This window comes from Mus caroli, chromosome 11 (genome assembly GCF_900094665.2).
Source record: "Mus caroli chromosome 11, CAROLI_EIJ_v1.1, whole genome shotgun sequence".
NCBI lineage: Eukaryota > Metazoa > Chordata > Mammalia > Rodentia > Muridae > Mus > Mus caroli.
Window position 1 is genome coordinate 114,704,140 of NC_034580.1, and position 13,534 is coordinate 114,717,673.

Here is a 13,534-nt window from a genome sequence, read left to right on the forward strand (position 1 = left end):
GGGTGTGTGTGTGTGTGTGTGTGTGTGTGTGTGTGTGTGTGTGTGTTTGATCCTCCTGCCTCCACATCAAGAGTAGAGAATCTCTCCCTGGTGCTACACACACACACACACACACACACTCACACTCACACACACACACTCACACATGTGCACATGCACACAAACATGCATGTACTTACAATACATATACACTATATACAGGCACACAGGCATACACACACATTCACACATGCACATACTCACACATGTTCTCACACACATGCACACACATGTGCACACTCACACATGCACATGCTCACACTCACACCCACACATGCACAAGCACATGCTCAGAGATGCACATACACTCACACACAGGCACACACATGCAAACTCACACTCATGTGCATGAACATGCACACACTCATGCACAGGCACACACGCGCTCACACACACACATACATTTTCACACACACACAATTGCTCACACACATGCACACAATGCATACACACAGGCACACATACTCTCGCACATGCACACACAGAGTATGGCACACAGACTAAGGACCAACAGGAGCATTTAAGATGAGGCCTGAACCCAGAAAGCACAACTCACTGTGCCTCTAACCCAGAGGGAAGCACGGCACAGCATGCCATATTTCAGTAGTAAAGATACAGGGAAATGCAATATTCCAAGAAAATGAGCTGCCGCCTCCTCCTCCTCCCGTTTTTAAATGGCTCTTGCGGAGCTGCCTTCACCCTTCACTCCCCTCGTGCCTTATGGATCCTGTCCCCGGGTTCATTATTCTGACGTGTGGTGGGAGTCTGACAGTGTTACTGCGGCTCCACTTCTTCCTTTAATGCCAGCCTGTTTTAATAATACAGTGTACCTTTTGGTTTGGTGAAATGTGACATTATTCCAGGCACCCAGCGGCAATGAGAAGGGCCTTATGTAATTTATGTGTTCTCCGCGCTGTGTTTAACACTCCCAAAGCGGAGGGCTGTAATTTGGGAAGCGATTCTCCCCAAGGTCAGGGGAACAGTTTGTAGAGGGAAGGCTGGGGGCTGTCTGACCTGAGCTCAGCCCAGGAGCCCAGGAGCTCCAGCTATGAGGCTGGACCCAGCAGCAGGAGGACTCTGCACCTTAAATCATAAATGGCCCAGATAAAAACAAAAACAAAAACACTCCAGCCCAGCCCAGCTACAGCCGAGTCACCAGGCTTCTGGTTTAAGCAAATTTTAACGAAGTAGAGATGTTTGGGTCCGGTCTCCCTCCCATCGCCAAAGCCTCCCAGGTGGTCACCTTTCAAATGTCTCTTTTTACTTTGTGTGTGGGCACGAGGGGACTGTGGATGCACACATGTGTAAAGGTGTGTGCGCATGCATGTGTGGCTGGCAGAAGTTGGCAGCAGCTGTCTGCCTCCCCATACTCTGGTCGCTTATCAGACAGGTTGTCTTGCTGGAGCTCACCAGGTAGGATAAATTGGCTGGTCAGTGAACCCCGGAGATCTGTCTCCCTACCCATCCAGGGCTGAGGCTACAGGCAATTACCACGGTGCCCAACATTGTGTGTGGAGGCTGGGTATCTAAAACCAGCTCCTCGTGCTTCTATGTGGCACATTGCCTAATGTGCTACATAGAAGCCTCTCTGGTCCCCCAGGTCCCCGTTTTGCAATGACAGGGAGCCTAACACTGCAGTCTGGGTCTGCCCTAGGCACACCAAGGGAGTGCTGATCACCTAGCATTCCACATGCTGACCCTTAAAGAAAGCACCACTGTGAGTCCCTCCTATGCTGGGGACAAAGGAACACCATGGGGACATGTCGCCAAGAAGCTTACAGTAGAGACACAACAGCCAGCCGACTACCACAGTGGAGGTGGACAAGCCTTGAAAAGAAGGGATCTTCCTTTCACCATGTCACACCTAGGGCCTGGCATAAGACAAGTGCTATATCGAGACATTTGAGCAACTGACAGAATAAAATGTCAATGAGAGAGACAGAGAAAGCACCACATGCGTGGGGGAGGGTGTTCTGGCTTCCCAGATGGAGCTGGTGACAGACCCCAGAGGGGGTTGGGGAAGAAAGAGGAGGAGAGGAGGAGGAAGAGAAGGAGGGGGAGGAAGAAGAAGAGAGAGGAGAAGGAGGAAGAAGAGGAGAAAGAGAAGGTGGAGAGGCAGGGCAGAGGAAGAGACAGCAGGTGTCAAATGAGAAAGCCACAGGGAAGTGACTTTCTGGGAGTAGAGAGATGGGACAAAGCAGAGACAGGGCTGTCCTGTGAAGTCAGGAATCAGATCACAGTGCCTTGAAAGCCACACCAAGGACTTTATGAACTCACTTGGAGAATTTTTAAACGGGAAGCTATGCAGATTCATGTCTTAGGAGTGCATCCTGGTGTCTGGGAGGACCCCATGGACATGTGAAAACAAGCCAGGAATCTCAATCAGCTTCTCCAGGAGATCAGATGAGACGTGCAGGCTTGCGGAGGGGCAAGGTGAAAACCAGAGGACATGGTCAGCAGTGTACAGAAACCAGTGGACATGGGATTGGCACAAAAGGCAGTATAAGCCATGCCATGGCTTCTCAGTAGAGTTGGGGGCCTTAGGGTGTCAGGAAAGGTTACCTTGGGAAGGGCTCATTGTGTAAAAATTTCTTCCAAATAAAACCTTCCCTTTTAGCATTCTAAGGATGGTATGAGATGAAATTCATTCCACAGGGAAGCTCCTTAAGCTCACAAAGCAAATAATTCAATAGCTTCAGGAAGTGCCTGAAACTGAGTAGATTCACCAAGTCCCTCCCTCCCAAGCCTATATAAGCAGTGTATATCTAACAGACAGTCTCACACTAACTGAAACACTAGAAGAAAGAGTTCAGCTAAGTTACCTGTAAAAGGCTCAGACCATCTAAACTGCTTGATAAAGACACTCTCCAACCTGATGGATGCCTCCAGCTTGTGCAGTGTGCATCAGGTCTCCAGCCTTCCTGAGCTATCACCCAGGCTAGGGTGGGCTTTGATGTCACAGCTGTCTTTGATTCAATCCTGTTCCTGTAAGTCACCCCTCACTCAGTTCTGTAAGCAATGGCAACGCAATTCATTGCTTTATCAAGTTGGTCTTGATGATGGCCAGATTTTGGTTTGTTGTTGGTTCCCTATCTAGGGTGAGCAGACATTTGTTCTGGTCTCTCTAGAAATGGTGTACCACAACAGGACCTCAGTGGGGCCATTGTTATCTTTATTCCCTTTCCTATGTTAAAAATAGCACGTATCCAGCAGGTAGGTGGACAGTGTGCTCCAGATCAACCTGGTTGCATAGAAATCCTGATTTTTTTTTTTATTGGCTTGTTTAAAGGTTAATATATTTCAAGGCTTGTGGGGCTGTTAAGACTGAACAGACCTGAGGTGACACAGGAGTAGCTGGGAGTGGTTGTGTACTTAGACCTAAGGTTTAAGGAAGAGGCCTCCCTGCTTTGGGGCCATGGTAATCAGCCTCCAGAGTGACTATGTGATCCTAAATCTCTACCCTCTTTGTTCCTCACCTCCCAGGTGGGTCATCTATGTGAACAACAAATACAACCAGTAAGGCAGGCACATGCAAGCTCAGGTCGCCGAAGACAACATGGCACCTGGGCCACTCTCACCACTTCATGGGACCTTCCGGAGCTCTACGGAGAGACCACATGGGCAGGAGGAGGAGGCTGAGTCCACTGCCTTCATCACAAGCTGGCTTCAGATGCCTCCAGCCCAGACACACTGTCAGTGAGAAACCTTTGCGATACCTTGAGCTTTTTCTTTTCTTTTTTTTTTTTTTTAAAGCATAAGCTAAGCTGTTTGCCGGTTCTGGAAGCCCAGAAACAGAGCCAATAAATGACTGTTGTTTTAAGTTGCTGTGTTTGCAGGTAACCCATTTCCAGGTGATAGTTAACTAAGGGTTTATAGAAAACATGAATGTTGTCTGAAGCTGCAGATGTGCACAGAGCAACCAGCAAGAAGGCAGGGAGTAGAAATGGCAGAGATGATATACAGTCACAGATGAGACTCTCCAGGAGCTAGTGGGTAAGGAAGTCTTGCACAGAGGAGCAAGGTGCCTCAAAGGGAGAAGAAGACAGAGAAACTCAGAATCCCAGGACCAGGGTGTTTCCAGAGGATGGCACCAGCTGTTGCGCAGGTTAGAGCAACATCCAGGCACTCTCTCGCCCAACAGTGGCCTTGTGCCTCTGCAATGGGTTAGAAGCTGCCAGCCCCATCTCCTCGCTCAGTCATTTTTATAGAGCTCTCCTCTGACAACTAAGGCAAAGCTATTGCCCCCAAGTTCCTTGCTCACTGCTATTGTATTCCGATGTTCTGCATCACTCCACTCGGGTCCTCGAAGGCTGGGGAATTTGGCACTACAAACACAGTGCTTGATACAGTCTAGGTTCTCAGTGCTACAGGGAGGATAGATGGGTCAATGGATTGATGGATCAAAAGATGGGCGGGTAGGTAGATGGATAGATGTGTGAACAAATCAAAGGTGGGTACATCAATGGTAATGTGGATAGATCAATGAATGGGTGGGTGAAACGATCAATCATCCACTCAATGGATCAAACGATGGATAGATAGATCAGATCAATGGTTCAATATATAGATGGGTGGACAGACAGATTGATGGCTAGATGGATAACTGGATCAACAGAACTATGGATTGATAAAAAGACAGAAAACTTAACTTTACCTAGTAGCCCAGGTAGACAAGCCATTTCCCTCCTGAAGCATCACTACACACACACAAACATACATTCATGTACACAATAACTCTCATACACACATACACATTCATAATACACATTCATACACACACACATGTACACACTCACATACACACACACTCTCATACATACACGCCCACACCCACACACATACACACATACATACGCACTCACAAACGTAACACTCACACACTCATTCTTATACACACACACTTATACACACATATGCACACTCACATTCATGCACATTTACTCTCATACACACACTCACACACATGCACACACTCACCTATGTACACATGCTCACACACACACACACACACACACACACACACACACACACACACGCTCTTTTGCTGTAAAGAGAAACTCAGCTGCAATAGCAGAGGATGTGGGGAGGGGAGAAAACCATGAAGTTGATCCTGACAGGTTCTCGCTGTGCTAAAAACAGGCAAGAGTCTGTGGGAAACCCCGGCAACCCCCTACTTCCTTCAGGAATTCAAAAAGACAGACAGCCTGTGCCCAACTGAACCAGGCAGCAGGAACTAAGAGTGTATCCTTTGTGGCCCCTCAGCAGTGCAGGGTCGGGTGGGGATATGGACAGCCAATGGACATGATAGAACATACAGTGGACAGAGTAAGGCTGGGAGCCCAGCTAGGCTCTACCTGTCCTTACCTCAAGGCCCCAGGCACAATGCACACCAAAGAGCAGGGCCTTTCTGCCACACAATTGTGGAGCATCACCCTTTGCTGTCACTGCAGAGCACTTGGGCCAGACTGGCGATTGCAGCTCAGAGCACGTGCACACCTTTGGTGGACACATGAGGAGGAAGGGCTGGGTGCCGTGAACAGCTAGCTTTCTGAATGAAGGAGCATCGGAGCTGCGAGCCTACTCATGCAGGTGGCCTGCCTGAGCTATGCAGATGTCAGGTCCACACAGATGACCACCTCATTACAGAGCCCCAGCCAGAAGGCCCAATAGGCCAGAAGGAAGCAAACTCTACCCTGCCTGTGGGAAGCCATCTTGGCCAGAAGCCAGACCAAAACCTAGCTCTGAGCACCTAGAGAACTAGCACGGACAGGCCAGGTAGAAATAGACAGGGGCACATTCAGGTGCCCAGCTGAGCAGGAAGTAAATGACTTAGGTGGGGTGGGGGAGAGGCTGGAAATGGGGAGGCCCACCCTATTTCTGTGCAGCAGCTGCCTGTGAGCACTTTTATTCTGAAATTTGAAGGTTACCGTTTTCCTAATGTTAACCCCATGCTTGGTTCCCAGAACCACTGTATTCTCTGCACCAACCCTGGAGCTGCCATCTCTACCTGGCCTTCTGTCAAGTTCTGTGCCTACTCAGGGACTGAAGATGAGGGGCTTAGTTGGTCTTATTCTTGGGGACAGAAGTGATATATGAGACATGGGGGTGGCAGTCCCAGGCCAGGAGAGAGCCACAGAAAATCTGAGTACAGCAACAGGAGAGAGAGGAAGATGGCAGGGGACTCTGGGGTAATAGGGAGGGGCACCTGGTTATTGGCAGGCTTGAGGGCAGGGGGATAAGAGGGACAAGAGGATGGGGGGCAGATGCAAGAGGGCATAGCGGGAGTGGAATTGGGGTACAGAAAGGTGAAAGGGGAGGAAGGAATGGGAGTACCCAAGGAGTGAAGACACAAGAAGTGGGGAGTGGAGGAGGTGGGGAGAGAGACATGGCATGAGGGTGAGAGAGGGGTATGCTGAGGGGTATGGAGTGCTGGGCTTGGAGTCAGGGAGCAGGGGGTGTCCAAGCTACAGAGCAACCCCAGAGGCAGATTGAGGGGACCCCACAGGCAAAGCAGAATTTTGTTTCCACTAGGTGTAGAAGATAGTGTGCCAGGATACTAGGTAACCTCGTTTGAGACATTATAATGCCAAGATACTAGGTAGCCTCCTTCGAGACACTGTAACTAGAAGAGATTGCCACCTTAATAGATTCCTAACTTTTGAAAAACCAAGCTAAAATGAGAGTGTGTTCAAGGGAGGCCCCAGGGAGCTCAAAGGTGGACTTGAAAGTCAGCAAACTTAGCCACAAACTCTCCCAGACAGATAGGCACGAAACTTTTCCCTTGCCCAGAATTCCGATCTGCCCTGGATCCCTCCCCTCAACTTCTGCCTACAGCCTGACTGCATTCCCTGGAGGAATTTCTCAACTGCTCCCAACCTAGAGCCTATTGCCTCTCTGCACACAGCCCACTCTTCCAGCACGCACATTAGGGAAATGGCTTAAGACAGCAGTGTGTTTTAAGAATCATTGCAAGAGACGCAGTGACATTTGTAGTGCACAAGTGTTCGGAAGAATTCCCAGGCAAGCCTGCTCTGTTCTGCCCTGGAAGAATTCTAGCCACCAGAAGGAAACTATCCAGGTCCCTATGTAGACACCTCACAGACCCTCTGGGAGGGGAAGGGAATGGAACGTCTGTCAACAAGGAGATGATGCCGAAGCAACATGGGGTAACATTTGTCATTCAACTCTCCCAGCTAATGACCCTTTTCTTGACACCTGGGCACAGTGGTGCCACAGCTGAGCAACATAAGCATCCTCTTGGGTGGCATGAGATTGTCAAAAAGTGTCAAATACTTGCCTGTCTCCCAAGGGACCTTTAAGATGGTGTTCCCCACATGGAAAGACAAGGATATCTTCCAGGTGACTTGGTTACACCTATACAAGGGATGACCTGAGCCGATGAATGTCAATCCCCTGAGGCTTCTGAGCCTTCTAATGGAAGGGTCAAACCTAGGACTTACTCAGTTCCTCTAGGGAAAGCGGCCATCGACCGCTATATGCAGCATTGAATGTTTGGGTTGAGAGGCATGCCCCAGTGGGTTTTCAAACTGGCTCTAGTGGGAAGGCCCCACCAGGCTACCACGAAGCCTGTATCATTGATCATGAATTGAGGAGACAGGGAAGCAGCATGGATATCTAGGATTCATCCCAGTTCACCTTGTCTCTGAGTCTAACCCTGGCCTCTCCCTAGTTAGCACCAGCAACAGGCAAAGGGCTAAAGGCAAAGCACACATAGGATGGGGGTGTTGATGGGCTCTCTCTGATGTGCTCACAGGGCACAGCTGTCCCTCTCATGAGCATGGAGCAAAACAGTCTCACCAGCAGCGACCAAGAAACACCTGGAATCTGCCCAAGACCTCCCTATGTCTGGGGAGATGAACACAGACCTCCAGAGAACTTTCTCTGGCACTGATGAGGCCCTGTTCTTAGCTTGGCTTTCATGGGACCAACAGATGTTTGGCAGGAGGCTGGAACAGCTGGGTTACAGAGCAGGCAGGGTGGAACTCTGTCGACTGCATTCCTATCCATTGGGTGTGAAGCATGGGTCACAGCCCAGCAGAGAGGCTGTCTGAGTCCAGATCGAGTCTGAGCCTGTGGAGTCCTCCACTCTGCCACCTGGAAGGTCCTGTCTTGCTCTATGTCATCTCAGGAATTTGTTTTCTTTCTAAGATCTTTCTGGTGTCTTTTTAGAACCTAGCATACGAATTTGGGGCTCATGGAATTTTCCATGGCATAAGGAAGACCTCTGAGGGTCAGCACAGCTCAGTGAGGCTGCGAGCACACATCAAGATGAAGCAGGGGCAAGGCCTCCTGGAGAGATGGCTGAGTGTGTATTGCTCTTAGAGAGTTCAGTTCCTAGCAGCCACATCACCTGTCTCACAGCTGCCTGTAACTCCAGTTCCAGGGTATCTGATACCCTCTGACCTGTAGGTACCTGCATTCACATGCACATACCCACACATAGATACACATGCATATACAATTAAAGATAAAATAAATCTTTTGTGGTGGTTTAAATAAAAATGACCCCCATAGATCCATAGGGAATAGCACTATTAGGAGGTGTGGCCTTGCTGGAGTGGGTGTGGCTTTATTAGAGGAAGTGTGTTGCTAGGGGCAGGGCTTTGAGGACCAGATACTTAAACCATGCCTAGTGTGGCACTCACTTCTGCTGCCTATGGATCAAGATGAACTCTTGTCTCCTTCTCCAGCATCAGGTCTGCCTGCACACCACCATGCTTCCCATCATGATGACAATGGACTAAACCTCTGAAACTGTAGGCCAGCCCCAATTAAATGCTTTCCCTTATATGAGATGCCTTGGTCATGGTGTCTCTTCACAGCAATAAAATCCTACCTAAGACATCCTTACAAAAGATGAGGGTGGAGCTACCTATCCATAGACTCATCTGTCCATGTGCCCAATCATTTACTCACCTGTTCATATACTAACTACATAGCTGCCCATTCATCCATTCAACTACAATCTATATACCTATTCATCCATTCATCTCTCTAACTACCTACTTACCCACCCTATCCATCCACCCACCCATTCGCCTGCCCATTCATCTATTCACCAATATATTCAACTGCATATCTATTCATCGATGCATGCATCCATCCATGTATTCATGCATCCATCCCTCCATCCATGCATGCATTCATCCATGAATTCATCCATCCATACATTCATGTGTCCATGAATCCATCTGTCCATGTGTCCATCCATCCATTCATGCATCCATCCTCCCATGCATGCATCCACCCATGCATCCATCCCTCCATCCATGCATCCATTCATCTATGCATCCATCACACATCCATTCATGCATCCACACATCTACCCATCCATGCATCCATCCATCTGTCCATGCATCCATCACACATCCATTCATGCATCCACACATCTACTGATCCATGCATCCATGCATCCACACATCTACCCATCCATGCATCCATCCATCTGTCCATGCATCATCACACATACATTCATGCATCCACACATCTACCCATCCATGCATCCATGCATCTGTCCATGCATCATCACACATCCATTCATGCATCCACACATCTACCCATCCATGCATCTGTCCATGCACTTACTTATTCATTCACTTACATGTGTGAACATTTACCCATACCTCCAACTATATAACTACTCACCCACCTATCCATTTGTCCATTCATCTACTAACCCATCCTTCCAACTACGTTTGCCCAACCATATATCATCTGTTTATCTAGTCACATGCCCACCATCTACTCACAGCTACTGACCCCACCCACCCTTTCATCTACCCACTAGCCATCTACCACCCATCCATTCACCTATGACGTAACTCCAATAAGTGTAGTAGATTCTCAGAACTGGGGTAGGGGCGAGAGGCAAGTCCCACTAAGACTTCACAACAGAGCATCCACACATCTTGGCTTTCATTACACAAACTTGGACCAAAATCTTAGCTCCTCTTTCACTATGCCTAGTTGTTTACTTGTCTCTTGGCATCAGATTGCTTGCCTATAAAATGGGATCTTAGTTCTACCATTGGGTCACTAAGAGGAACAAGTTCATGTGCACGGAATACTTGGTTTAATCTCTGATCCATGATGGACACTCAATATGAAGTGGGCTATGTGTCCAGATCATCACACACTGAGATGACCTCCACTGTCGTTGCCATCAGGATTAGCCTACGCTCCACCTCACTGTGGAGACAACGGTAACAGAACTCTGATCTGCCCCAGCACTGTGTCCTTTCCAGTGCTGTTTTGCAGTATTTCCCCCAAAGAGCCAAGTCTCTTTGTCTACCCTGTGTGAACCAGGGCTCAGCTATATGACGTTTTTGGCTAGCAGGGCCCCAAGCCTGGGCAGAAGCAGCCTTACATGTTTCCTGCTGTTTGTTGCCCTATGGTACAGAGGCCAATGGCACCCTGGTATAGAGCCACTAAACTGACTTATAGACCTATAGAGAGTTTGCCACGGCCCACTTACCCCAACTGGCCCACAGACCTGTGAGTGCTCTATGAGCACCAATCTTGTAGGGAACTCCTACCTAGGATCTACAAAGAACTCAAAGTATCAAACACCAAAGCAAACCATCCAGTCAGTAGATGAACAGAAGAACTGAACGACCATCTCAGAGGAAGTGCAAATGACCAGCAAATGTATGAAAAAAATGCTCAGCATTCTCAGCCATCAGGGAAGTGCAAATCAAAGCTACACTGAGAGTCTTTCTCGGCTCAGTCAGTTGGTTATCATCAGTAAATCAAAGGTGAGAATGTGGGGAGGGGGACCCTTCCATGCTGCAGGTGGGAATGTCCATGAGGCTGCATGGGGCTGCAAGGGGCTGCACCGGGCTGCACCGGGCTGCATGGGGCTGCACTAAGCTGCACTGGGCTTCATGAGGCTGTATGGGGTTGCATGGGGCTGCACAGGGCTGCATTAGGCTGCATGGGGCTGCACTGAACTGCATGGGGAAACAGTGTGGAGGTCACTAGAAACAAATGAAGAAATGAAAAACTTAAAAACAGAGCCACCGTGTGGCATAGCGATATTGCTCCTGGGTGCATGCCCAAAGACTCAAGTCAGCATTTTCAGAGTCACCTGCACACTGGTGTTCACCAGTGGGAGGGGATGTTGGATGCCAAGATAAAGAAACAGCCTGGATGCCCACAATGGATAAAGAAAACATAGTTTATATGTACATACGAGTATTTCATTGTGTCAGAGAGAGAGAGAGAGAGAGAGGGCAATTATATCCTTTTCAGGAAAACAGGTGGAAGTGGAGACCACCACTTAAGCCAAATAAACAAGATTCAGAAAGACAAATACCGTATGTTTACTTTCATACACAGAATCCAGATACTAAACTGAATAGGGATACGAACGAATGTACAGGTGGGGGAGGGGACCGGCAGGAGGGGCCCAAGGGACAGAAGCCCGTAATCTGAACAAAGTAAGTGCTAAACGTTTATGAAAATGCCGTAACGAAGCCTATTCTTTTGTACACTATAAAACAAATTTAAACAAAATCAATTAAAATGTCCTATTCTTATCTTAACAGATTACATACTGCAATAATAGTTTAAATGTGTTGGATTGAACAGGCTACATCTGCTCTGCGGCACTATCAACTGTCCTGTAACTCGGAGCTCTGCCTCCCTTAGAAAGCCTTCTTGCCACCAGATCCTGCCAAGCTCCGTGCCCCTGTCCTTAGCCCTGCCTGCTCACAGGAACACCAAGTGGCATCGCAGTTAGAAAGAGCAACGACCTGCCGGGGAGAGTGGTGAGGCTGGGGAATGCGCTGCTTCCGGTGCGGAATCTCGGTCTCTGGTGCTTCTTGTGCTAGAGATCCGAGTGCCAGTTCGTCAGTCCACCTACTCATTTACTTCTAATTCTAGGGAACGGGGTTGTCAACAGCTCCGGGGAGGGGCTGTTGGGTGAAGCTCTGCGTGGATTGCTGCTAAGAGGAGATTAGGCCTCCGAGGAGGGCGCTGCAGCAGTGCCCCATGGGCACATTAGGGATTCTGAGCAGGGGCTTGCCGTAAATCACTTCCCATTCAGCTCTGCTGCTGAGGGGCTCGAAGGTCGATTTTCCATGGTTATGACAACAAAAACGAAAATTGGGTCAAACTTGAAAGGTATTATCTTCCTCTGAGCTGCTAAATGCACGAGAGTAATGAGGTTGGTTAAGCAATCCACTCTGGCAGCCCCTGAACTACTCTGCCGACAGATGGGCCAGGTAAGTGGGTGGGCAAAGGTTGCCCTGCCACGCCTCCGCCTGCCCAGTGGAAGAACCTGTGCTCTTGGCCTTCTGCCACCAGAAACCTCTCTGGATGCAGAGACAGGGCATCTGCACTCTTAATGCCTCCTGCCTCTGGGCTTCTCTCAGCTGGGAGACAACATCTGGATCAAGGCTCCCAGAGACCAATCCCTAGTGGGGCCAGTCTTGCTCTGGGTCCCTCCCAGTGGTCACAAGCTGGATCCTGGAAGAGCTGTGCATGGTCTGCTGATAGCTCCACCTACAAAGGGGTGCCAACCTTCAACTGGGGCAGGCTCTATGCAAATATCATGGATTTGCAAAGTTTGCCCATCTCCTGACCAATCATCAACTATGTGTGCACAGAGCCTGCCCAGAATCTCCCAAGCCTGGCTATCAGCAGGTTTTGAGTCGGACGGAGGTTACACAGTACTTACAGAGTGACCTGTGGCCCTCAGAGTTTGTCTTAGAAACTATGCCATCTTCATCACTAGAAAAAGAGACTAGAGAGATTGGAGAGGGGTAAAGAGAAGAGTCCCAGAGCGTGTTCTATTTGGAAATTGTATGTGTGTGTATGTGTGCTTGTGTGTGAGGGAGTGCTCATTAGACAGGGTCTCCTGCATCCCTAGTTAGCCTTGAACTCCGAGTCAGAGTCAGAAAAGGACCTGACCTTCTCATCCTCCTGAGAGCTGCGATTGCAGGTGTGTCGCCATGCCTGGCCTGTTTGTGAATTATGTGACAATCGTCAAAATGGTTGTCCTCAGTGGGCAGGACACGCCTACATCACCCAGCAGTGCGGAGGGAAAGTGTGGGCATAGCCTGGGGCCACTGCCTGATTCTCCACATGGTCCTAGTCGGCCCTCACTGTTCAGTTCCCAAGCTGAGCTTGAAGTGAGGTGGAATGAGGCAGAGTGAAAGGGAAGGCCCCAGTGCTCTGAACCTCAGGACGCGCGCTGAGTCACTGTGCTCGGTCATAAAACGCCACATACTGCATGAGTCCACTTATACTTACCCAAGGAACCTAGAGTGGTCCAAAGTCATGGAGAGTCAAAGCTGAGTGGAGACTCCAGGAGCTGGGGGAGGGGACAGAGCACCTGTATTTAATGGGGACAGTGTTTGAGTTGTGGGAGGGGGTGAGAACGTTCTGGAGATCAGTTGTAATGGTCACAGCACCATGGGTATGAGCTTTTAATGCCACTTCAGACCATCAAGAAGGTCTGATTTTACTACTT

General features: G+C 49.1%; 1 protein-coding gene across 8 annotated transcripts in view; it reads right to left on the minus strand.

The window, feature by feature from the left end:
• Positions 1-13,534, minus strand: part of Rbfox3 (RNA binding fox-1 homolog 3) — a 425,230-nt gene that overhangs the window by 328,337 nt on the left and 83,359 nt on the right. Inside the window, exon 1 of one of the 8 annotated variants that reach the window (XM_029484008.1) lies at positions 13,315-13,334. The exons of the other annotated variants lie outside the window; for them this stretch is intronic. The gene's annotated coding sequence lies outside the window, so the exon portion shown is untranslated. Of the gene's footprint in view, positions 1-13,314; positions 13,335-13,534 lie in introns of those variants that run through there. 8 annotated transcript variants of the gene reach the window in all.